The sequence below is a fragment of the Anser brachyrhynchus genome, assembly GCF_964034855.1.
Source record: "Anser brachyrhynchus genome assembly, chromosome: 6".
In the NCBI taxonomy this organism is placed as follows: Eukaryota; Metazoa; Chordata; class Aves; order Anseriformes; family Anatidae; genus Anser; species Anser brachyrhynchus.
This window is the reverse complement of record NC_137700.1, coordinates 3,991,383-4,015,340: the sequence shown is the minus strand read 5'-3', so window position 1 is coordinate 4,015,340 and position 23,958 is coordinate 3,991,383. Positions and strand designations below refer to the sequence as shown.

At 40.3% G+C, this 23,958-nt stretch overlaps 1 pseudogene across 1 annotated transcript; it reads right to left on the bottom strand.

Annotated features, from left to right (window-relative positions):
• Nucleotides 1–280: 280 nt before the first annotated feature.
• LOC308196961 (ubiquitin carboxyl-terminal hydrolase 42-like) lies at nt 281–9,973 on the bottom strand (annotated as a pseudogene). The gene is made up of 14 exons: nt 9,745–9,973; nt 8,837–9,037; nt 7,637–7,747; nt 7,375–7,477; nt 7,144–7,211; nt 6,917–6,987; nt 6,300–6,382; nt 4,959–5,070; nt 4,458–4,598; nt 4,164–4,264; nt 3,562–3,703; nt 2,173–2,882; nt 1,714–1,802; nt 281–1,385 (listed from the first exon to the last, which is right to left on the bottom strand). The product of its transcript is annotated as a ubiquitin carboxyl-terminal hydrolase 42-like (transcript).
• Between the last annotated feature and the right edge of the window lie 13,985 nt (nt 9,974–23,958).

Below are 23,958 nucleotides of genomic sequence, written 5' to 3'. Positions count from 1 at the left end.
TAGCTCTGGAATATGTGCAAGTAAAAAAAAAAAAATATTTTAACCTAATCCAGAATGGTGTGCAGATGTGATTCGAACTACGTGGTCCAAAGCTAGTGCTCTGACACAATTCAGCAATACCTTTCCTGTCTTCACTGATCAACCTAATGATCCCCAGTCATGATCCCCAGCCAGATTATGCTATCTAAATAACTCAGAAACTATGAAAAAAAAAACAAAACATGAGAAGCACCCAGAAAAGAATTAGGAAAAAAAATGCTGATTAGGCTGGAATCCCTGCTTACTTGGAATCCTTCTCTCCCTGTTTATCTTCAGACTTCTTTTTCTTCTAGAACTTCTTATATTTTTTCATGTTTTCACCACCTAAAACCTCCTTTTCTACCTTTCTGCGTTGCCTTTCTATTTCACTTTCACTACCTTCTGCACGAGTATATTGTCTTTTTCTGTTTCCTTCTTTTGCCTTTTTCTGGCGACAGTTCTCCAAATGAGCTGACACAGGCGGAAGTGCATGTCTCTCACGCGAATGTTTTCCAGAATGTTGCTGAGCTACTGAGCAACGATGTGAGTCTGCTCTGGGTGTGCTAAAGTGATGTACATCTTCCTCTCTCAAGAGGGAACCGTGAGGCCATCTGCTTTTGTAATGATAACGCTTATGTGACCTGCTGGAGTAAGTCTGAGTCAATTTGTCAAAGTCTTTATCACCGTGAGAGAACTTTCTCTCTCTACTGTCTCCTGCTGCATGAGGTGAATAGTAATCCTTGTAATAGCTACATTTTTCCCATTTCCGTGGTTCATCTTGATAGTATCTTTCTCTGCTCCAACTTCTTTCCCCTTTGGAATGGTAATATCTAGCGCTATCTTGTTCTGATCTTCCTCTGCTTCGAGATCTGTACTTTGAATATTTTACTGGTCTTCTGCCATTATCAGGGCTGTTCCTTTCACTATGGGAAGATCTGTACCTGCTTCCCTCCCAATACTCCTGCTTGTGACGCTTTTGCTTAACAACTTCCACACTCCGAGAGCACCTTCTCTTGCTGGAATGACCATCTTTTTGACTCTCCTTCTCTTCAGTAGGAGAATGTTCCCTCTTTCTCTGGTAACGCTCTTTGTCAGATTTTTTAGTCTCGTCCTTTGTATCTTGGCATCTATCTGTAACAGCTAAGGAGGAAAGGTTTTTAGAACTACATTCACTGTCAGACTTTAGAGGGGAAGTTTGCCGCAATTTCTCACCAGTCTCAGAAGACTCTTTGATGTAGAAAACATTTTCTTCTGAAATCAGTTCATGTTCTTTTGATCTTCTTGGTTTCTCCTTGTCTCCACGGTCATCACATTGGTACTGTTCAAGGTATTCATCATTCTCAGTAGATTTCGGAGGTCCCGGGACACTGCACAAAATAAAAACACGTTTCCGTCTCCCTCCACCTGCTGCTCTGAGAAAAAAGGGGTGGGGGCGACGGGGGAACAGCCAATGTTTCTCCAGATAATGGAGAAAAATGGAAAAACATTCTATGAAGAAACACAAGTTCTCCGCGAGGCACCAGCCTGCATCAGAGTGCTATGCACAGTGTCGATCATTAGTTCTGTTCGCAACACTGGCCATACAGTACGGAATTCTACTGATTTAAATCCTTCCATTAAATAGTATTAGTAGACAGATAAAACCGCAATGAACTTCCATAAAATCTTGTCTTAATCAGACTGTGCTCATTTTACCTTCTTTCCTCTGACAAGCTGTTCAGCTGGCTGGCCGTGAGGGATTCCATGATGACTTCTCGAGGGACTGGAGGCATAGCTCCAGGCATCTGCAACTAAAACGCACAAGTCAGCAGACAGAAAAAATACCATTTGTGCTGAGGACTAGTCTTCTCAGAATTTCTACATTAAATGCTAAGCAAGATCGCTTTGTGTTGTATGCATTATCTACACTTCAAAGATAACGCCAACTCACCTCCCAAAATCTACTTTATGAAACTTAAGAATTTTTATCTCAGCTCAGCTTAAGCTGACAAGTTCTAATGTCAGCTCAGCTCTGCAAATTCTAATGGCATAATATCACAAAGGGTTACGATCAAATTTGTGCTGTGTTTTCTCAGCATTTCGCCTGAATTAGGAACATGATAAACACTCCCGAATACATCGTGGGTGAGAAATTCTCGATGGAGCAAACTACTATGTTTCAAGCAATCCGTTTGTTTTAGAAAAGAACATCTCACAAGGTTTAACAGGTTCAACTTGGCAAGTGGAATCATCAAGTTTCAGTCCGTTTTCTTTAGATTCATGAACTAAACTAATAGCACCATTCAGTGAATCAGTGTTTGGCAGCTCATGCTGGGATCTTCCTTCATCAGCATTCTGACAGGAAGAATGGGAATTCTGCGATGTACGGACTACCTTTCCAACCAAAATTCCACATTGCATTGCAATTCCTTTTAAATAAGCCCTTTGACTCCTCCTCAGATTTTCCTGAAGATTCTGCACCGTAAGGGACTGTGTTATCAGAGCTGAGTTTAGGATTTCCATTCACCTTTGGCTCCACAAAAATTTCAGCAGAAACTCTTTTTTTTTTTTTTTTGTATTTGTATTTGCTTCATTTGCTTTACCGAATTTGTGATTGTGGATGAAGGAACAGCCTTGTAGAGATCTTCATCCTCCACAGCACTGCTAAGACAGTCAGGCTGTGACACAGTCTGACGAGCAGGCAATTTATTGTGAATACTGATGGTGATCTTCTGGTTTTTTGACGTATCAGTAATTGAAGGCCTGGTAATCGCCTGTTCTTGAACACAGGCCATTGGTGGTGCTGAAGATGGCCTTTTTAGGGTGACACCAGTGGTATTTGCATCCTCTTTTATGGATCCATTTCCATTTAAACGACTTGAATTCTGTATTTAAAAAGAAGAAATTGCAAGACGGGTTAATGGAAACACTCCATTTAACATTTTTAAACATGTCATTCTCCTACTAAGTATTTCTACAAATGGTCTTAACACCTAAAAAGCAAAAAACACTGCCCTTAAAAGATAAATGCAAGTCCCATAAGTGTATTTAATTCCTGCTTTTGGTTTACTGCATATTGATATCAAATTAACATCATTTTTGAAAACCATCCAAACAACTTAACATTGCCTAAAGCTATTCCCAAATATATTTAGTTTCCCCTTTAAACATACCCCAAAAAGCCTGGAATAATTGTTCTGGTGCTCAGGAATAAGACAATTTGGTTTCCCTGTCTTAGCTAAAGTGACGTCGATAGGAAAAACAAGTCCTCTTTTAAATGATTCGAGGATTAGTACACTCTACTTAAATTGTCAAAGAGCGTAGCTCTCTGTGCTTTACAAAGCTGTCTAGGAGGTATAAACAATGGAGTCGCATGGCTGCGCAATTCAGCAGTAACCACTGTTTGAATGACTCTGGCTGTAGCATGAGGGCTGTGAAGACAGCTGCAGCGTGGGAAGGAAAACAAAACAAAGATGCCAAAAACCAAACAAAAAACCCCACACCAAACCCCAAACCCACTGTCCGTTTGGTGCCATTATCTGCCCTCCCGCTTCCCTAAATTACCTTAATCATATGAGGAGGAAGTCGTGGTCCCAGAAATCCAGCCTGCTTACTGTTAGCCCCCCGCTGACCAGGGGGGAATGAACAGGGATAAGACGGTGCTGCTAAGTAAAAAGCACGTTCTCCGAGCGTCAAATCATAGCGCCTTCAGAAAAGAGCAGTGATCTCAGTTTAGTTTTTCTTTCGGCCTACTCTTGGATTAAATCCCATCCTATAATTTTATAGGAACAGTTCATACGATATGGAAGCCTTCTCTACAGAAGACTTAGCCAAGACTACAAACTGAAAAGTAGGTAACAGTCTTCCTACTATGACTATCACTTTCAGAGCAATAATTCATTCTTACACCACAGATGGCCTTCATTTCTCTCCTTCTCTAAATTAGCCAGCTACAGATAACACATATACAGCAATTTACACAAGTGCTGCAGTTTAAGGCCAAGCAACAAAAGATAATAAATGACAGAGAATTTCAGGTTAGACAGAACTGAATTAGAGAAATAATCATCTTTTCCTGGGAGAGAAAGAAAAACACTTGCAAAAAGAAAAGTATCAATAACAGGAGAGTAAATCTCTTCTGAACACATTTGAATACTTGTTATTACCTGATATAAAAAAGTAAGTAAGCTTGCTGACCAAGAACTCTTTTAATGTCAGTACGGACTACTTTTGCATCATTCATCTGATACCAAAGTCCATTACCAGCCTGCAAATAAAGACAACGATATCTTTAGATGAATTGCATGTTTTCCAAATGAAATCACAGATAGCAATAAAATACACACGTGTCAAATAAACATATAATGAAATCTTTTTCCCTAGAAACAGTACTACTAGTAACACTTGAACTGGTTTGCCAGCACAACCTTTACCCTGTTAGAAATGATGTTGACTTCTACCTTTATGTAGCATACATAGTGTCCTGAGCGACAGTTGATACCATGATGCACCAGCACCGCATATAAGGCATAGAGGAGTGGTTCTCCACTTGATTGAGACATGTAGGCTCGGAGGTCCAAATACTCAGGATATTTTACTTCCTAAAGAGAGACCAAGAAGATAGAAAAATTATATCAGAGTACTTCGCGGACTAGCCAGAGAAAAACACTTCCAAAAAACAGAGACTGGAATTATATGAATATATCTCTTGATTCACTAAAAATAAGTCTTCCCATAAGCAACGTTTAATACTAGAAGTTGCAGACAACTGTTTTCTGATGAATTAGCCTTCTCAGAGGAAAGTATATGCTTCTTGTCAAGCAGGAACTTTACTGATATTAAGAGAAAGAATAAGCCATAGTCGTTAGTCTACAATTATTGTCTGAAAATATTAACAACTTTCAGCTTTGGGGGATGTCCCATTACATGATGACAAAGTTGCATTACAGCGGGAAATATACCTTGTTGATCTTTCCACCTGTGAAATCTGCAAATCTTTTCAGTGATATTGTGAGAACGTTGGAAGAACGGTGTATGGTAAATCTCTTGGATGCAGGAACCATCTTTTTACACCTTAAAAACAAGCAGAGACAAGTGTTTGAAAGCATCATCTTTTTTGCCCCCAAAACAAACTCGTTTTAATGTCTCATGCATGCTTATGCTATTTGAATGATATTTACTTGCATCATATGTTTGGTTTTTTCTTTTCATAAACCCATGCACTGCATGTCACGTTTGTTAATACAGAGAAGAAGGTAAGTTTTACCAACAACTCAGAGCATAGCGGGAACAGGAATCTCTCACGAAAGCGTATTACCAGGGAGTTATAAAATATAAACAAAAAATAGTAAAAATGAGTTATATATAAGACTAATAACAGTTATCAGCAATGGAAAAAGTACTGTACATGTGCAAGGCCTTTCCTTTTAAGCTCACAAAAAGACGGAAAATTCTGGCTTTAAGTGTGACTGAACCGATCACACCTCAAAGAGCACATTAAGGAAGGACCATGCAATTCAGATGTGAGGTGCTATTACAGTTCTTTCTCTTCCTCAGACATCACTTATGAGAATCCTGAATACGCTGCATGTTGCTTTCTAGGATCCGCAGGCCAAGACGAACCTGGGATTAAATTGCTTTAATAACCTATTGGACGCTCTTGATTCGACACCCTAATTTCCTTAGTATCCAACAACAAGAAGTGGATACTGCATTTTTCATTTAGAGGGGTCAGGCATGAATTCTACAGAACTGAGCCGGGCACTCTGTGCTTTTCTGAGGGGATGTTTGACTAACAGCTTGTTTTGCCAAACCATCTTATGCAAATGTTCAATTGTTTCTCACATACGTAGAAACATCTTACATATTGATCAGCACAGAGAGCGCCTGAACTCAACAGGCTTTCCCTGTGCACGGGTTAGGCTTAAGGGAGCTCATTTCGGACATTAGTCCACATCGACAGGTTTCACAGTTCAAGAGCTGTGCAAGACGCTGTTTAGTGAGCCAGCACAGGCTGCTAACATTCATTACCACAGAGCCAGCTCACATTCCCTGACACTCAATCTAACTTTGTTTCACAGTGAACGCTAGGACCTGTAGGAACCTGCTGCTGCCTTCCACTCCAAATCATTCTCCATAGCTCCTTGCTTCAGCTCACCACTACTAGAAAATGAAGCAACAACAACAACAACAATGCTGCGTCTCCTTATTTCTAAATGAAGTTAAAGGATAACTTACGCTCTAAGTCATGTAATATATAAAACTAATATCTAGTATTAAGACATAATTAGTAATAATCTTACTCGCTACATTTATAGCAATTCTCTCCATCCAGCTCTTCAGGTTTCACAAATAGTTCTAGAGCTCTGGTAACAGATGAAACCGCCTAGAGGAGCGAGAGAGAAGAGCGTAAAGTCACTGTAAATTCAAAATTCCAGAGACGCACTAGGAGTTTATAAGAGAACCTGACTAACACATACTTAAGCGATCTACTATGAGCACTGTCAAGAAGGAGGCAGAAAGAGCATGCTCAGCGTTTACCTCACCTGGAAGTCATTCTACTTTGAAACAAATCATTTTCCAGTAACGCAGACAGCATCTATAGTGTGCTTTGTCATCAATACTGGCAACAAATCCAACAGTCTAACAATTAGACGTATATTGAGGTAGAACAACAAAGAAGTGTGACAGTATTATACTTTGCGCAGCAATAAAATTCTTTCCCCTTAAACCCAATGCAGACGTGGAGACTATTTACAGGGGTTCCACAGAAGGACAAAGTCCAATCCACTTTCTAACCACCACCAAGCTCTTATATTTTAACATTGTACGTGGTTTGGTTTTTTAAGTTAAACAAGTTTAATTTAGAAAGTTATACATGTACTTAAACATCATGAATTATATTTACAAAACCTCCTACCTTTACATCCAAAGTGATATCAAGAAATGCCTCATACGTATCCGAAACTGCTTTGCAATTCAAGCACTTCACTGGAAGCAAAATATAAATGCTTAACAACACGTGAAGGAGACTAACTGTCCACATTCAAGTTGTCGATAGATACTACTTCAGACAAACTACAGACTGCTTTACTACCGACAAAAGACACAGATCAGTTCTAAGGACAGGAATATTTTTAAAAGTACCTCTTGATCTTAGAAATCCTCCAAATATTTGATGAATGATGGTGGTAGCTTGAGAAGATCTGTCCAATCTGGAAATAAATTATAATCAGACCTCAGAAGATTTAAGGCACACAGTTAACTCTTCAAAGAGTTTTATGAAAACCAAGGATGACCTAGACTTTCAGTTTTGATAGTAAATAAAGGCCTAAAAGGTGCTAGAGAACGTATAAAAGTGAATTTGTTTATGCTTACTTGGTGCTTCCATTCAAGCACGCTTCCTGCATAGCATCAACAGTATAGCGCAAGAACTCGTGTGCGTCTTCTTGACTGCCAAAACGGAAATGTTGTCCTATTCCTAAATAAGAAGATGATAGTATTCACCTCATTTAAAAATGAAGTAATTCTCCTGTTTCTAAAATCTCTCTTCTTTACAGTGTTAAACCATTTATACACATCAAATAATTATTTGAAGATTACAAGATGCTGAAAAAGAAACACATCTGAAGCCACTTACGACTGAGATTATTGATAACATGCGTAGGCTCGATGGCATCAACAGTGCAACGCAGGGCCTGGTTAATGTGAGTCTCCATCGTGCACATCATGCAAAAATCTTGTTCACGACCTGAAGAGTGAAAGAAGAAAGCATCCCAGTCTAGCGAAACAGACATAACTACAAACAAACATATAAGTAACATTTAAACTATAGATACAATATCCACTCTCCTTGTCCCAACAGTCTCCTAACATTTCATTTCACACAACTTTATAGAATAAAAATATCCATTAAGCCTGTATTCAAGTGCATTTTGTGATGAGAAATCTAAAAGACTACTGCAAAGTCACGTTTGTAAAGGCTGACAGGAATGTGAACTCCACAGGTTGCAAAATGTATGAGGAAAGAATATTTGACCTTGATGATACAGCATTAAGAGAACGTGGGTTATTTTCAGCACAGTGCTGTCAGGTGAGCTTCATGATACAGAGCTACGAGTCCTTTGGGAGAAAGGAAAAATTACAGTAATGTATGTAATAGTACTTCTGCCCTCCTTTTTTCAACAGGATTCTCAACTGAAACGATTTCTATATACAGGAAGAAAACAGTTAAATTTCTAGGTATCGATACAAAGATACCAGCCTAAAAAGCATACAGGTTTAGTACAACATTTACTTTATAGTACAACATTTTATTTAGGACAAAATCAGTCTAGATTTTAATACAGTCCCACAAAAAAATCTAGTCGTGTTCATAACAGCTCATATTGCTTTCTAGGTTTTTTTTTTTTTTTTTTTTTTTTTTTAATTGGTTCAACAACGAACAGACCATTTATTGTAGTGCATTATGGAACCTCGGCTGTGCAGACTAAAGACCTATGATGCCAACATCCTAAATTTTATTGCCTTTCTAGCAGCAGGAAGCCCAAATAGCCCAAATGCCAAATGTTCATTAAATGCATTACTGTCCAATGCACTTCATTATTCCCATGAAGCAAGAAAAGATCCTTTTAAAAAAACAAACAAACAAACAAACAAAAAAAACACATGGTGCATTAAACGCACTCCATATGCTATTCCGAGCCCACTGCTAATACAATGCTCAAAGCCAGCGTCTACAGGTAAAATCAGGCAAGTAAGTTTGTCTCACAGAATCACTGCTGTTCTTTCACCTTCACAGCTATCCAACAGATTTAAAATACTGTTAGAAAGTACTCACATGACTGGCTGTGCTCAAGAGAAAGCATGTAATTGGCAAGTGGGGGGGTGTAGGTCAAACACTGTAGAGTAGCATTAAGAAAACACGTGTTGCCAAGATTGTACAGGCCAACTCCAACACTTTGTGTTTCTTGCCAATCCATACGTATCTTCTCAGGTGGAAAAAGAATCCTTTGTGGCGGAGCAATTCCATCATTAACAACTGCAAGAAAGTTATATTTAAAAAGAGATTTTGTTTGTTTGTTTCTAAGAAAGGTATTAAGTATATATAGGTATAGTGAATATATAAAGTATATATAGGCATAGTAAAAATACTATTCTGCGGGAGCACCTAGAGGAACTAGCTACAATCCAAAACAGAAAAACTTATTGCAGACACCTTTAATACCGCCATCTTCAAATTGGCTGGTCAACACAACGTTTTGGGAAAAAAAAGTTTAGTCAACCATTTTAATTTCTTCCTTATTATATGCTTTTTTCCTTATTATAACTTCAACCACAAACTTAGACTTGAAATTATATGGTAATAAATGCAAGGACAATGTAAAAACAAATAACTAGGAATGACGGTACCCCTACAAATATCAGATCTTTTCCTGAGCAATCTTAACATTCAAAAACCTGTGAATAATGGAACCTGTGAATAGCAACAATCAAACACTTTTCTTTGCAAAACAGAAAAGATATGGATGAATCAGTGCATTACAAAATGCTCCCCACATTTCTCTGTCGACTGTAAATATATCAAAATTAATTTCTGTAACGTCAGTCACTTCAGTTGCCTTAGGAGAATCGCTTTGGAAGTCTTTATTCACAGTAGTCCTGTTCTCTATCAGTGCAACAAGCAAGAACTACCACTTTCTACTTTTGTTTTGAAGAAAACGGAGGCAGGATAAAGCGCACACTTACTTAGATCTCTTTGGGCAAAAGGCTTAGATTTTTCAGAGGATCTACAATAAATAGCACCTCCACATCCTTGGGCCACAGAGACTTGGCTTGAATCTTCTGCAGGTGGTATCCGGCCCCAGTTTGCGGTGCGTGACATCAGTTTTTTAGTACTCGGTTTCTTGGATTTGCCAGACCGCCTTGAAGATGGCTTTTTAGACTTTGAAGATTTGGGCTTGTTAACTATGGTCATTGTTCTCATCTGCGACAGAGACAAATGTTCTGGCTGACGTAAGAATACCAAGAAGCATTCCAAGAAGAAAAGAGTAGTAGAAGTCCTGTCACTTAATCTCAAAGAAACGGCCTTGAAGAACTAACTTGCTGGTATGAATGATTTAAAAGGAATCCCCAAACTAAACACACAAAGGAAAAATTTCCATCAAAACTCTATCAGTATTACTTTTAGCTTCTGCAGAACTAGTGGCTGATGCCATTTCTTTCACTTTCGTAGGATTTTAATCCATTACAACTCTGGAGTCTTTTTAATATAAAAATGCAAATGACATTCTCTGAGGGGAATCAGTTATTTATTGCATTTTTGGAGCTTTGCAATTATCTATTAATTATTACCTATTATCTAATAGATAATGGTTGCGATTTATATATAATTGTTGCTCACGCTAGTAATGGAGCACTATTACTTTACTGCCTGCGCTTTTCTGCTTCGTGTGCACAAAGGTACCTGCATTTCGCTGCTACTTTACTTCTGTCTTTCCAGGGCTCACCCTCTACCTCACTGTCTACTGCACCAGTCATGATGGCTTGGTTGTGATTCTATAATGAGCCTAGCTTTTGAATACACTTTTTCTGGGCGTCACTTTGTGATAGCAAGTTAATTTGTGAGGGCTTATCACCTATGACCTGCTTCTCAGTAGGTACACGTTTGGCCTCTGTTAAGCAGAGAGTCAATCACAGCTTAAGATTTTGTCCAAGATGCCATTCACGAAACTGAGTTTAACCTTGACAGAACTGAGTTTAACCTTTAAACCTGAAGCTCCGTTAAAGAATAAAGCAGCACCCAAGCCAGGAAATAGAAGTTAATCGTCACTTTACCCTGAAACGCACGTAAAGCCGGTGAGCTATTCTGTGCTGGCAGGATTGCTGCCGGGATGGCCGACGAGGCGGCGGGCACAGGGGGCCACAGGACCTGCTCCCCGGGGCCACAGGTCCTGTCACAGGGGGCTGCCGGGGGTCTCCAGGCGCCGGGAACAGCGGCAACAGCGGGGACAGAGGGGACAGCAGCGACAGCAGCCGCCACCTCAGCCGAGGCCGTCTCCACAACTGCCACAACGGCCTCGGAACGCCGCCCAACTCGGAGCTCCAGCGTGACGCCTTTTCAACCTGGCCGCGGTGCTCACGGCTAAAAGCAGAGCGTTTCCTCCGGCGTGTCTTTACTGTCGGTGCCGGACCGGCCCTCACCCCGAGCTCTCCCTGCCGGGAGGGCTTTGCGGTTGGGGTTTCCCTCCCGCCGCCGCCGCGGGCAGGCCCCGCGCGCAAGCTGTCCGCGCTGGGGAGCGGCATGTCGCCCGCGGCGAGAGCCCGAGGGCGCGACACGAAAAAGCCCCGACACGAAAAAGCCCCGACGTGCGGGCGAGGCGGCGGGGACACGGCTCTGAGGGAGCGGCCGCTTCGCCCCGCCGTCCTCCTCCCCTCCCGGGCCGCCCCGCCGAGCCCCGTGCGCCTCAGGTGCTGCCCTGAGAGGGCGCTCGGGCACTGGGACAGCTGCCCAGGGCAGTGGTCGTGGCTCCGAGCCTGACGGGGGTCCAGAAGTGTTTGAACAATGCTCTCAGACATAGGCTCTGCTTTTGGGGTGGTCCTGTGTGGAGCCAGGAGTTGGACTCGCTCATTATTGTGAGCCCTTTCCACCTTGGGATGTTCTCTGATTCTAGGTCAGCAATCCATTATCTGATGAGAGGTGTGGAGTCATTCGAAGGGAAGAGAGACCAAAACACTTCTGGTTTCCAGAAGCGGGTATTTGGTAACCAAACCGATGATTCCTTTTCTTCTAGAGCGAGTAGCAGCAGGGATCCGCTTTACAATATGCTGGCAACAAGGAAACGAAGAATTGCAAACAAGACGTAGGACTTGAGCAGCAGCTTGTATACATGCATCAGCTTATGAATGAGCACACAGCTGAGCGATAATGCAAAAATTGGACAAACTAAGTGAAGACGTTAACTGTAAATTTTATAGGTATACACTTTACTATGACGTAAGAACTGGGCAAGACCTTTCAGGGAAAAGAGCTGTTGGCATGTAATTTGAAGTAAGCTTCAAATCCCAGAGGATGATTTTGTTGGAACTTTATTCAGCTGAAAACGTGGAAGCCTTGTTTCTGCTTGTGTTAGTTACAGCTCCAGTTTACTTTGGTTGGGAGGGAAGGCATTCCAGGCTAATGTGCTGTACCTGTTCCTTCAGCTCGTTGTCCATAAACGGAGGAGCAAATGAAATTCTTTGAATCTCCATTAAATGCAGCACTACAAAGCGGAGTAGAGGGCGATTTGGCACTTAATTTTTCTGTAAGCAGAAAACCCAACAGAATCTCCACAACAGTTTTCAAATCTTGTCCTGCAGTAAATGACCAGCTGAGTGAAGCTTGCATTTAGAGTATGTGCTCCTACGTTAGAGGGAAATAGCTTTTCCTCTTCAGAAGTGCAACTGAGTGGTGAACTGGCAGCTACGTAGGGAACTAGTTGTACCAAAGGGTTTGTGTTGAAGGCACAGAAAAATATGCAGGTCCCAACAGTAAAGGATTGTCTGTAGGCATCACACTGAGTACAGATGTTGTCCGCGAGTTCGTGCCCAGTGCACCGCGCCAATAAGCACCCAGAGTCGGAATGCACACCAAGGTCTTTTAATTACATAATTAATTACAGAACTCTGCAGAGTCAGGTACTTGGCTATCTTTCGCAAAGCAAGCACACCTCTGACTCGAATCACCGTCATTCATACACAGGAAACTTGTGAAAACTCTCTCTTTGGCTCCTTTTGATTGGTTATTACAGCTCACCTAACTTTTCTCTACTGAGCTTGCGCATTACAGAGGAACACCGGGGGGGGGGGGGGGGGGGGGGGGGGTACAGGAGGAGGGGGACACACACCGAATCCCACATTAGCAAGGATTATCATTTTGACAGGTGTGATTTCTAATGTGTTAATGACCCTTAATGAGCAAAAGGTTACTACAGGCCAGTCTGGAGCTGGTTTTCTCCTTCTTGTTTTTTCCCTTTTATCCCTTCTCTTCCTTGCTTCTGCTAGCTCAAGGCTACCTGTCTCTCTCCTTCCTTATTTTCTCAGCTAAAAGACTACACAAGCTACAGGCCTCCCTATTTTCTTCAAGGTTTCCTTGCTTTTCTCCCAGCTTTGGGACTACACAGGTGTGCTTTGATATTTGCCAGTATAGCTAAAACTCATGCCAGTCTGCTCACGCACAATATCAGTAAGAGTTAAGGACTGGTTTCATCTGCTTTTTACATAGTAACATCCTCCTTATGTTTTAGATATGCTGTAGTTAAAGCTTAAAGTAGTTCAAGTAGTTAAGTTAAAGGAGTAAAGTTACTCCTTGTGGAGTAATTGCCTTAAGTGACTAGGCATTATAAGCACCCCTCCATCCCAAAAGCTACCCGCCTCCAAGGGGCAACCACCCCTCACTGAGCACATCCTCTGAATTTCTCGGAGCCTGTACCTTTAAACGCAAGCGAGGTAATTTCTACCAATCACAACCAAGATACGCATGACTGGAGTCACTCAAGCTCCACCTAAAAGATAGAAAATAATATAAATTGGCTTAAGAGAAAGGGAATGTTGGGGAAGATACTGTCACGAAGGATACCTTCTGACATCAGTCGACAGGCTGAGCCTCTCACCCCTCCCCCCCCCCCGCCCACTGGGATGCTGCGAGGTAAGATCTGAACGCTTGGTTATACCAGGCGTCTCCACGGAAACTTAGAAATCTCTAGCGTCTTTATGCTTTTTAACATCTTAATACCTAGGCCGTGTACCTGTGCATTTCATGCATGCTAGCTTGCTTTTGCAGACAGTGAATTTATCACTGGCAATCCAAAGGACCTGTGTATCTGTTGCCGTAATAAACTGCACTTAATTGCATTGTTCCTGGCCGTGACAGTTCTCCTTGAACGCGACTAGAGCGAGGGCGTGCTGCGTTGTTGGTGGATCCGTGGCCGTGATAGTTCAGTACCCTGAAGCCGACCGGACCCGTAACGGTCAATCGGCTACACCCCTTAATGCGACACTACTAAAGGAAGAAGATGACAGGGCTTGCATTAGGCACGAGTTGCATTAGGCTTTGCATGTGAAAACATCCCCAAATAATTTCACATGGATTTAACGTTTTTAAAGGGAAAAAAACAGGAAGGTGTAGTCTTTCTGTAAGCTACAGCCCTAGATAGTTAAGGCATCAGCATTCATTCCTTTGCTTGACAACAAACTATGAACATACAGAAGAGTTAAATATTTTCATTGCATTCTTAAAGGCGATTTTTCAGACTTGTGCTTCAGTTGTTGGAGTTGAAGAAATTGGTAGACGCCCTTACTTTTACGTTAAGACCAAAATCTTTATCTAAGATTGTGTTATCTAACACAACTAAACTCCCACCCCCACATGTCTTTTTGGAACTTCTGAAAGATCTTTCTGCAGTCCCACTCTGATGGTCTTTCAGTTGTTGAACCTGAGCTGTGCCTACCGCACCAACGAATGCTTTCATGACACAGTATTTTGTCAAAGCAGTTTTGCTTCTTGGAGCTACAGAAGCAGCTCTGGCTACATGATAGGGAACTGTGCTGCACTGGCAAAAACAGACTTACTTACAGACTTAACACCACTTGCTAACTTGATCTATTTCAAATCTCATTTTAACTTTAAAGAGCAATCAGTTTTGCGGTTCCTGTCTTACTAAGTTGCCTTGTTTTGCATGGAAGGTCAGCCTGTGAATGTTTTGCTTTATTGCATGCTTCAAAAAAAGGCTGAGAGGAAGAGACTGGAGGAACCTTTTCTATTCTATAGACTTTCCCCCACGAATGTGGAATTGCAGGCTACTTGGATGAATGTTCGAATGTAAGGGAGCAAGCCTCAGCCAAAGGAGGTAGAATCCTTGCTTAAGAGGAAGTAGCAGTGTGGGGACATCTTTGCTTAATGGGAGCCGTTTAAACTCTTCATAGAAACTCAATAAGCTCTACATCTTATGTTTGGAAAGCAGTATGGTTACGCAGCTGCTAACCTAATGACTTGAGTCTTCTGCTCTGCAACCACGTTTTGTTTTCAAGCAGTGCATACATCAGTTTAGGCTTTGGACAAGGAGATTTGTAATGCAAATAGTGATAAACCAGAATCAGTGCTACTGACGAGTGTAATGGTGAAATGCAGCAAATCAAGTGTTCCTGGAGAACTGTGAGATTACAAAACCAATAAGCCATGAAGCACCTTTTTTTTTTTTTTTTTAATCAATTCTTATATGCTGAAATAACACCTTCAAGAAAATCTGTTTATCCAGCCAGGCGACGGTGTCTACCTGTAAGCACAAAGGAAACGCCTTGAGAGTTCGTTTGCTGTATTTGAAGTTCTTATACCCTGCAGAAATAATTATTTAGAGTAACATGTAACTGAGGAGATCGTAGCAGGAAGTATATTATTTCTAGCATTAAATTGCTGCCCCGTTGCCAGTGCAATCTAGGGAGAGAACTGTATATAATAGTTAAACTCCCCTGGACTGACTTAAATTTTAAAATATTCTGACAAAGTAAGCTCTAAATCACTTGACATTTTGAACAGTTTTAAACGGGTACAAAACCGAAGCTTTATAAACCAAGCAGCATTTATAATGCTTCATATATAAAAACAATGCCTATTTTTAAGATTTGTTACATATCTATGTAGATACGCTTGCTGGAAAAGCCAGGTCTGTTGTAGACCAAATGCTGCAGATTAAGACTTGTGGCTTACCAGTTCCATTTCTGTATTTTCTTGGAAAATGTTTCGAGTTAGAGTTTAAATATAAAATGTAAATACTGTACAGATATATATTGAAATAAGTATTTCTTGGTGTACACAGGTGATTTGCATGACAAATACTCTGTATCGATCATTGTTAAAAACGCAATGTTCTGTGTAAATCCACTGCGTATTAATCTTTTCATTTATCATCAAGAGCTGTTACTTAAGCCTGGACATTCTCAAAAATAAAGTGTGAAACTATATACCATTGTGTAGCTCCTCCTTTATCAAGAGTACATGCAAGATAATTGCTCCTTTTTTTTTTCTTTCTAGAGGATGATTCAATTTTATAGCATGGATTATAACCGCTCTTGCAAGTGACCTTCTTTTAAGCACAACAGTTTAAATGATCAGGTTACAGAGAAAACCCTTTCACTGCAAAATAGATTCAATAAAGACTTGTGGCTTACCAGTTTCATTTCAAAACCCAAGGTGTTGGGTTTGATGGAAAAATGGTTGGTTTGGATGGTAAAAAGGTCGTCCGTTTTGATGGTAGGTTTAGTCTGAGTATTGAAGGCTTCCATCAGTAAGCTCTGCATCTGAAAGACAAAGGGAAGAAATGTCATTCCCTGTTGTGATACTCAACATGGAACTGTCTGGCTCAGTGGTTTTCTTTCTAAAGAGAGAAGTCACAAGCCTGCACACAGCTTGATCTGCTCTCTGACTACAGGGCTGAACTGACTGGAGAAGGCAGCTTCCAAAGCCCTCCCATTAAACTGACTGCATTTCAGTTCCATGCTAAAATTGGTCAACTGTACAGAATATTAGGACAAAGCTACCTGTTTTGATAGCAAACGGTAGACCTTAGGTAAGTTGCATTCATTTGAAGGTTTGACTGGACGGCATCCTTGTTTTACTAGTGATCTTGTGGTCAAGCTGACCAAATCCTAGCCACAGAACAGAAGCGTTCAGAAACTGGCTAGAGAGAGCACTTATTAGAGAGAGCAGGAATTTAACTGCTTTAACGCTGCTCTTTCTCTCACGTATCTGGAATTTCCTTAAATCACAAATTATCACTAGCTATCCTTGTTAATTTATTCAAAGTAACATGAGTCCAGGTGAAAAGGCACACTCTAACAAGTCCTCAGTTGTTCCTAGTCTGCTCCTAGCTTACTTGAGAGGTTCAATACAGTAAGAAATAAATAAATAAATAAATAACCTGCTGAAGTGGCCTTTTTTCAGATTAGATTCCACCATTCAGAAAATCCTGCTTAAGAGATGTTTTTTCTTTTCTTTGAAAGACTGACCTTCCCCCACATGAAACTAATTAGTATCTTTAGGCTTGATGAAATACATGAATTCCTCAATTTACCAAAATTGCTTTGCACAGCCCTCCCATCCTGCTTATGTTGCAAGCAGCGTATCTAAGTGGGGTACTGTTGGGGTACATCTCTTTCACTCATGTAGCCCAGTGATCCCAATGCCCTGGACTTGTGTAATGTGTGCAAGACATTTACTTTCTCCCTATACTTTTGACTGGTTTAGAATAAGCGAGTTCGCCATCTGCTGGCCAGAGAATTCACCGAAGCCCAAAGAGCATTAGAGCAGACGCATTTTCTTCTGTGCTATTCCTGATTTATCAGCTAGAAGAGACACAGTTTAGTACAATCAGGATTCTTTTGACATTAGTAGCATAAAAAGTCTATTTTTGCAACACTGGTATTTGAAAGACCTCCGTTCAGTCCCTAATTTTGTTCTTGATAATGGGACAGATTGTATTAATGTTTGCAAGAATGTGTGAACAACCAGCCTCCCCTCCATGTCGTATTTTAAGATTAAAACTTGTGGTCGTCCCTGTCTCAAAACACAGTCATGCTTTGCAACAATCGCACTCCCTCTTTAGCTTGAAGGAACTTGTCAGTGCCAGAATCTACTGACTATGGCAATTTACTTCATCATCCAAACCGGGGCAGAATTTTTGAAAACCTCTAGCAAGATTTCACTTCTCCAAACATTATGTAGAAGACATTCAGCTGTAAAGCAAGAAGATGAAGTCCTTTGTTTCCTATGCCAGAATGACATTTTCAACACTGAACAGGATTGTCACCGACCGTTAACTGGTTGTTAAGTTGTGGCTAGGTATAAAATGTAGAAAATGTTTAAAAATAAAACTTGCCTTTGGATAGTGAACTGTCTTCTTCGGGGATTACTTCAGTTACCTGTAAGAGGAAAACAGATGATTTGGGGGGGTTGTTTGTTTTTAAGAACGGGTGCAGTCTTGCCAGTAATTTAGCTGGTATTTTTCAAAGTGACCTCTTAGAAACTTTACAGCACTGTTGAATCAACATGTCTCTAACCCTACAATTAAATAATGCTAAAAGATGCAGCAATTTATCTTCCTGCAAGTGCTTATTAAGATATCTGAGTAACTGCGACCGTGGCTTCATCACAGATATATATATATATATATTTAATACTACACACTTCTGCTCAGAAAGAAAATCACGGAAAATGTAAAATTTCATTTGAGATGCTGAATTTGTTGCAGTGTGAGATCTTCTTCATCACATGATTCTATTCGTAATTAAACCATATTATCTACTGAGAGACCAAGATTACGACAAGAACAGCACAGAGTTCAGCATGAAGCCGATCAGGAGCTCAAGTTTGTACTTATTTTTTTGTAAGGAGATGTACCAAGCTGGCTTTTTTATTGTTTCATCAGCACATTTCTAAGCCTATACGAGCAGGGGAAAAAAAAAAAAAACAAAAAAAACCCAAGTAGAACAATTGCAGGGCTCCTCAGTTTACAGCATGAGGTCGCTTTTTCCAGGTGAAAAGCGGAGCCATAAGTGGCAGTACACTAAAGCCCTGGCACGTGGAGATCCGAGAGGAGAGCTGTTTGGCCCTCCTTTTCACTCCTGGGAACCACATACCTCAAAACCCACAGACTATGGGATATATCTCAGAGAAATCTTGGGAAAGGAGAGCATGAAGAGCATGTTTGTAAATTTATTTCTCCCTGGGCTTCTTCTGCTTCTCCAAGAAATACTTGTTTGAATATAACTTTGGCAGCAGTACTTATGCTGTTTTGCACCTACCACATTTAAAACTCCTACAAAAAACTGAAAAGTTAGACTGAAAAGCATCTCTTTCCGTTCTACTTTGTAAAGCTGCATGTTTTCCTCATGCAAAACAACAGGGGAATGGAAGCTAGAAAAGGAAATGCTGAATGTAAAACAAAACAAAACAAACCTCAGCCCTCCAGGACAAAAGCCGATAACTAAGTGCTTTCTAACATGCTGATTAGGTTTCAAGAGGATACCGCTTTAAATAAGTGTAATTGTCTGTCCATAGGCAGAAGCTGAATAATGGCAGGATGAATATCTATACTTAATTTTTTGTTACTGTCTTCCTGTAGCACACAGGGACTTGTTACGTTTAGGGAAAATGCTAACCTAATGGAGGGTTTAAACCATAAGCTAGTTTGTTATACCAAAATGACTGAGAGAACAAAGCATAAAGTGTTTTCAGATTTCTAGTACACCTTGATTGCTATCCATTAAACTTAAGACAGGTTAAACAAAGCACAGGAAATAAGAGAACTCCTAGTCCCACAACTGGCAAATTGTGCGCACACTTTCCATTCCTGAGAAAATAATACACAAACCTGAAAAATGCATTTAACTGAGAAAACGAAGACATCCTTGTCCTATTGGAAGACTAAGGTGACAGCTCTTGGGCTCAGTGATTTTCAGATAAGCTCCAGTCTTCAACTTGCAGACACCAGTGACAGCTCCTTTTTTTGCATTGAAAGGGAAAATGTTTCAACAACACATTGAAAACATACTTAAGGGACAAGAAACAAAATCAAGACTGCAGTGAGAAGGAAAACAGAAAAACAATACTGGGAAAAAAAAAAAAAAGAGAAAAGAGAAAAGACCTTGGTCTTTGTATCGACCAACGAGATAAGCCTTACACATTTTTAAGTTTATTTTTGACGATTGATTGATGCGTTACCAGATATTAAGTACTAATCAAGAGCAAATATTAACACTAGTAAGAATAAATCCGATCCACCAGCCCTTATTCAAAATACATCAATTTCTAATTTGGAGACAACGTCTCTCTGACAAGGAAGTAGAAAAGCTGTAAATACCGATATAGTTTCCTCTCCCGATGTTCCATATACATACCGACGCTGTTCCTACACCTACACTCTGAGCATAAATTTATGTTGACATGAGTATCGGGTGTTATTTCTCTCTCTGTTTGCCTTGAGAGACTCTCCTCCTGTCCACTGAAAAGTAAACTCAAGATTCCAGATCAGTTAAGACAGTTGCTAGCCCCCCATTCAGAGTTCTGCAGCAGCACTGTTCAGATTTTTCAGCAGTCTCTTTACAAAATGACCACTTATAAGTGTACAAAAACACTTATCACCTAGCTTCTCAGTAGGTACACGTTTGGCCTCTCTTAAGCAGAGAGTCAATCACAGCTTAAGATTTTATACAAGATCCCATTTTCAAGTTTGGGGTTATTTCAGAAAATCTTTTTGCCTAGAAACAGTACTACTAGTAACACTTGAACTGGTTTGCCAGCACAACCTTTTACCCTGTTAGAAATGATGTTGACTTCTACCTTCATGTAGCATACATAGTGTCCTGTGCGACAGTTGATTCCATGATGCACCAGCACCGCATATAAGGCGTAGAGGAGTGGTTCTCCACTTGACTGAGACATGTAGGCTCGGAGGTCCAAATACTCAGGATATTTTACCTCCTAAAGAGAGACCAAGAAGATAGAAAAATTATATCAGAGTACTTCGCGGACTAGCCAGAGAAAAACACTTCCAAAAAACAGAGACTGGAATTATATGAATATATTTCTTGATTCACTAAAAATAAGTCTTCCCATAAGCAATGTTTAATACTAGAAGTTGCAGACAACTGTTTCCTGATGAATTAGCCTTCTCAGAGGAAAGTATATGCTTCTTGTCAAGCAGGAACTTTACTGATATTAAGAGAAAAATGAAAAAAAGAGAAAATGAAAATAAAAGCAGACCATTTCTCTATATTCTTAAGGTATATTCTTAATATACCTTGTTGATCTTTCCACCTGTGAAATCTGCAAATCTTTTCAGTGATATTGTGAGAACGTTGGAAGAACGGTGTATGGTAAATCTCTTGGATGCAGGAACCATCTTTTTACACCTTAAAAACAAGCAGAGACAAGTGTTTGAAAGCATCTTCTTTTTCGCCCCCAAAACAAACTCCTTTTAATGTCTCACGCATGCTTATGCTATTTGAATGATATTTACTTGCATCATGTGTTTGGTTTTTTCTTTTCATAAACCCATGCACTGCATGTCACGTTTGTTAATACAGAGAAGAAGGTAAGTTTTACCAACAACTCAGAGCACAGCGGGAACAGGAATCTCTCACGAAAGCATATTACCAGGGAGTTATAAAATATAAACAAAAAATAGTAAAAATGAGTTATATATAAGACTAATAACAGTTATCAGCAATGGAAAAAGTACCGTACATGTGCAAGGCCTTTCCTTTTAAGCTCACAAAAAGACAGAAAATTCTGGCTTTAAGTGTGACTGAACCGATCACACCTCAAAGAGCACGTTAAGGAAGGACCATGCAATTCAGATGTGAGGTGCTATTACAGTTCTTTCTCTTCCTCAGACATCACTTATGAGAATCCTGAATACGCTGCATGTTGCTTTCTAGGATCCGCAGGCTAAGACGAACCTGGGATTAAATTGCTTTAATAACCTATTGGACGCTCTTGATTCGACACCTTAATTTCCTTAGTATCCAACAACAAGAAGTGGATACTGCATTTTTCATTTAGAGGGGTCAGGCATGAATCCTACAGAACTGAGCCGGGCACTCTGTGCTTTTCTGAGGGGATGTTTGACTAACAGCTTGTTTTGCCAAACCATCTTATGCAAATGTTCAATTGTTTCTCACATACGTAGAAACATCTTACATATTGATCAGCACAGAGAGCGCCTGGACTCAACAGGCTTTCCCTGTGCACGGGTTAGGCTTAAGGGAGCTCATTTCGGACATTAGTCCACATCGACAGGTTTCACAGTTCAAGAGCTGTGCAAGACGCTGTTTAGTGAGCCAGCACAGGCTGCTAACATTCATTACCACAGAGCCAGCTCACATTCCCTGACACTCAATCTAACTTTGTTTCACAGTGAACGCTAGGACCTGCAGCAACCTGCTGCTGCCTTCCACTCCAAATCATTCTCCACAGCTCCTTGCTTCAGCTCACCACTACTTACTGGGCATGTCTTTTCACTTCTGCCAATATGAATATTTCAGCATGCAGCTACACGCCTAGGAAGCTTGACAAGCCATGGTGCAGACAATGCTACGAGAAAAGTCCAATATCAGCTAATAGCCACTCTTCTTAGATTTCCAAAACAGATGTAACGTTTTCAAGTTTGGGATTATTTCCGTGCACCAGTTGTTTAAACAAAATGAAGCAACAACAACAACAACGAAGCTGCGTCTCCTTATTTCTAAATGAAGTTAAAAGATAACTTACGCTCTAAGTCATGCAATACATAAAACTAATATCTAGCATTAAGACATAATTAGTTAATAATCTCACTCGCTACATTTGTAGCAATTCTCTCCATCCAGCTCTTCAGGTTTCACAAATAGTTCTAGAGCTCTGGTAACAGATGAAACCGCCTAGAGGAGCGAGAGAGAAGAGCGTAAAGTCACTGTAAATTCAAAATTCCAGAGACGCACTAGGAGTTTATAAGAGAACCTGACTAATACATACTTAAGCGATCTACTATGAGCACTGTCAAGAAGGAGGCAGAAAGAGCATGCTCAGCGTTTACCTCACCTGGAAGTCATTTTACTTTGAAACAAATCATTTTCCAGTAACGCAGACAGCATCTATAGTGTGCTTTGTCATCAATACTGGCAACAAATCCAGCAGTCTAACAATTAGATGTATATTGAGGTAGAACAACAAAGAAGTTTTGACAGTATCATAATTTGTGCAGACATAAAATTCTTTCCGCTTAAACCCAATGCAAATTTGGAGACTCTTTACATGGCTTCCATCAGCGCATTCCTCTATATTCTTAAACCTATAATAGCAGGGAAAAAAAGAAAAAGACAAAAAAAAAAAACAAAAAGGAGAAAAAAAGCAGGATTTTTACATAGTACATATTTTTACATATTACATAGTTTACATATCCCTCCACATGCTGTTCTGAATAATAGCCAAAATATTCATAGCCACTGTATTTGTTCTCCCCACACAGCTGAAAAAACAACATTTGAAACATATTTTTCAAAACATATTTTAATATCCAGCAGACTGTTCAGTCATCAAGCATTTAAAGACTGTTTTAGATAATCTCTAGATTAATCTAAAAGGAATCCCATAAACATGCTGCAGCCGCTTACCTTTAATATACTCGCTGGATGCGATGTTTCTTCCTTTCACCTGCACTGGAAGGCTTCCCTTCCTTGTGAGGTTGTTTACTGCCCTCACTTCTGCATTGCTCTCATAAAGAGCCATCTGGAGGATGGGATTCTTCCTTCTTCTCCCGGGTTTTCCTCTGGAAACGAGGATCTAAGTGTTCCAAGAAGCCTTTCACTTTCCTGATGTTTCTCCTTTTTCTTCTTTTTGTTACGCTTGCGATTGGCATTGTCAAAGTGGAGCGCAGAGAAATACAAATCATAAAGTCTGAAAGAAACATGCAAGTTAAAAAGAGAAAAAAAGATGTGGCACTTGTTGCATACAGGAAACTTTATTTATTTTACCACAGGCGATGATTTGCCGCATGTCAGCTATTTTGTGGTACTTTGTGCACATGTAACTTCCTTTAGATGCAGCAAACTTAAGCCCTCAGATTGAAGGACCATAGGTCCTGGTTGGTACACAGATCATTAACAATGGTTAGCTCTGGAATATGTGCAAGTAAAAAAAAAAAAATATTTTAACCTAATCCAGAATGGTGTGCAGATGTGATTCGAACTACGTGGTCCAAAGCTAGTGCTCTGACACAATTCAGCAATACCTTTCCTGTCTTCACTGATCAACCTAATGATCCCCAGTCATGATCCCCAGCCAGATTATGCTATCTAAATAACTCAGAAACTATGAAAAAAAAAACAAAACATGAGAAGCACCCAGAAAAGAATTAGGAAAAAAAATGCTGATTAGGCTGGAATCCCTGC